The sequence below is a fragment of the Myotis brandtii genome, unplaced genomic scaffold (assembly GCF_000412655.1).
Source record: "Myotis brandtii unplaced genomic scaffold, ASM41265v1 scaffold657, whole genome shotgun sequence".
NCBI classification, from domain to species: Eukaryota; Metazoa; Chordata; class Mammalia; order Chiroptera; family Vespertilionidae; genus Myotis; species Myotis brandtii.
In genome coordinates, this window is record NW_005370552.1 from 11,873 (window position 1) to 14,678 (window position 2,806).

Sequence of the window (2,806 nt, forward strand, 5' to 3'; positions counted from 1 at the left end):
TGGGACTTGAAGAACCCCTGTGGAGGACCAGAGAAACCTTAGCTAGCACCACAGGTGGAGGAGGCAAGCCCGACGAACAAGTAAGAAGCCCCAAATGCTCCCCCAACTGCTCCCTGTGCTTGCTGTGTCGGATCCCTCCTGCTGAATGCCACTGCGCCCACCCATTTCTGTGCAGGCTCTGCACCTGCTGCCCTAGCACTCCCAGGCGATGCAATGGGACACATGGCTAACAGCCCTGACACACGTTCCCCCAGAATGCCAGCAGCTCCTCTGGGGGAACAGCCACTGCCAGCTCGAGGGACCCAGCAATGGAACACGTCCTGGAACCAGCAGCAAGCACAGATGTGACAAACAAGTACAGACCTGCCTGTCTTCCTGTTGGGCTCGCAGAAATCTGCAGACACAAAAGGCAGGAAACCATGCTAGCTACATTGGACACCTATGGGAACGCAGACACCGGATAGCCGGTAAGACAAAGAAATGTGCTGCACCCACCAGGAACTGTGCCATCATCCAGGATCACCTTGGTGGCGACCAAAACTATGGGCAAGCAATCTGCAGAACTAACGCTGACTCGCTTTGATTGACAGGTGGGCCGACTCCTAAGGATACAAACAGACGGGGCTGAGGGGGACAATGTGATGGCTTCCTTAGAAATGCAATCCGAGGAGGGGGATGAAGTGCAATTGCTGATTTCACATCCATGCGCTGCTGAGCAAGGAGGTGAGTGTGCATGAGCACTGGGGGAGCACATGAGCAGCCATCACAGCTGAGTGCGTGGCAGTGGCACTGCAGCAGGAGAGCAGGAGCCACCATTGAGAACAGCAGGCAGATGAACATGCTGTGAGATTGGGGGAGGTGGGACTTTCCATGGCGGGCTGGGGGGGGAAGGCACAGGGAGGAGGAAGCAGGTGGAGTAGGCTGTGTTCTGGAGAAGGAGAAACCAGCATCCCTGGGATCACAGCAGAGGAATGAATGCTTCCCAAAAAAGGCCATAGAATTTAGGGGAGATGAAAGGGAACCTGAGTGGCGTTGGTGTAGCCTCACACTTGCAATGCTCACTCCAACAGGACTCTGGAGGATGGAGAGAATGGAAAAGCGGTCCCTGGAAAGAGAGGCAGAGCGGGCAAGAGGACAGAGAAAGAGGTGAGTGGTTGGGGCTGGCTCCAAAGAGATGGAGGGCTGAGCTGCAAGGCACCAGAGACGGGAAGGCTGATAGGCAGCTTTTGGGCAGAAACTAGCTGAGGCTGGAAAAGGGGGCATGGAGAGCCTTGTCAGTGACTGCTGTGGGGAGAACAGGTATGGCTGTGTGGAGGATGGGTGCAGGACACAATGGTTGCCCTGGCACTGCCAGGTCATAGACATTCACAGAGCAAAACCAGTGACCAAGGCCCTTCCCTTTCCAGCACACAGGGGAAAAGGTTCCAGGAAGCATGATGATGCTGCTGGAGCCCAATGCCTGGAGAACGTGATGCAGAGAGGGAGTTCCCTCGGCTAGGACACCCTCAGGTGGAACTGCCCACCAACACCAACAGCTATGGACGTGGAAGGAGACTGGGACACAGCAACCTGAAAGAGCAAAACCAGGAAGGAGTGAGCTCAGCTGCAGCCTCCATTCCCGAGACGCTGCAATAGCCTCCCTGGACTCGAAGCACCCTGAGACTGTGCCCTGCCACTCACAGCCTGGCCTTGCCCCAATCCCTTGCGCTCCATGTACCTCCCATGAACCCCTTGCCCCAGCTTCAGCCATGTTCACTTGCTTGCCTGTCCCTGTCCTTGTCCCTATGCCTGCAACCCTTTCAACTATGACTGAGTAACTCCATTGGACGTTGGGGACAAGATGCTGTGTGAGGGTGGGCACTGGGGAAAAGGTACAATAGCAGCACACACAACAGGCCAGAAGACACAGTACATGGGGATGAGGTACAGGCAGGGAGATGGGGAAGGACCTCTGAGGGACATAAGCCCAGGCTCTGGGGTGAGGCATACACCAGCACATTCCTCCCTCAAAAAGCAGTGGGGACATGGCAATGCAGATGGTGGAGGTGGACATCACAGGGCGGCATTGGGCTGAGGGAAAACATTGGAAGAACACCCTTGGGGGAGGGGGACACCAACACAGCACTCAGGTCAGTGAGCACAGCACACTGCAAGGGTAGGATGGACCAAGTCGGTGGGGGGGGGGGGGCATGCTTGTCCACACAGGGTGACACGACAAGACCCACCAGCATACACAGACTAATGCGACACGCACAAAAGGGGGGACATTAGGGGAGGAGAGACTCATGCGCTCACAAAGCCATTGTCTTCATCACGCTTTTTCCATGGGCTGCTGCACCATATGGACCATACTCACTGCATACCCTACCAGTTAGCCTCAACTTCACAGGTTGAGGGCACATGAAGGGGGAAAAGGGTCAGGGCACAAAAAACTAGACTCAGTCAGCTTCAAAACACTGACTTCATTTATTTCAGAAGTGTGCAGACTCAAAGCAAACCCGGAAAAGTACACAGGGGGGAAACTGGCATCTGTAAGACTGAGGGCACGACATCAGGAGGGGGCACTGAGTGGGCACCAGCGCATTTTCGGGAAAGCAGAAGTGGGGCAGCTGGGGAAGAGAACCGGGATGATTTGCAGGAGTGTGGGGCGTGAAGACCAACAGCTAGTCCCTGTGCTGGCCAACACCATACAACACTGCCAGCGCCAGTGCTTTTCAGTACAGACTTGCACTCTCCCTAACGTGCAGCATCGGGACGCTTTCAGCCGCATTCATCGAACCTGCCTGGGGCAGGGTGGTGGCCGGTG

The 2,806-nt window shown here is 55.8% G+C and overlaps 1 long non-coding RNA gene across 1 annotated transcript; it reads left to right on the forward strand.

Moving 5' to 3' along the window:
* The first annotated feature begins 257 nt into the window (after positions 1 to 257).
* Positions 258 to 2,797, forward strand: LOC106723836. The gene is made up of 4 exons (XR_001359561.1): positions 258 to 467; positions 591 to 723; positions 1,071 to 1,146; positions 1,407 to 2,797. It is a non-coding gene; the product is annotated as an uncharacterized LOC106723836 (long non-coding RNA).
* Positions 2,798 to 2,806: the final 9 nt, after the last annotated feature.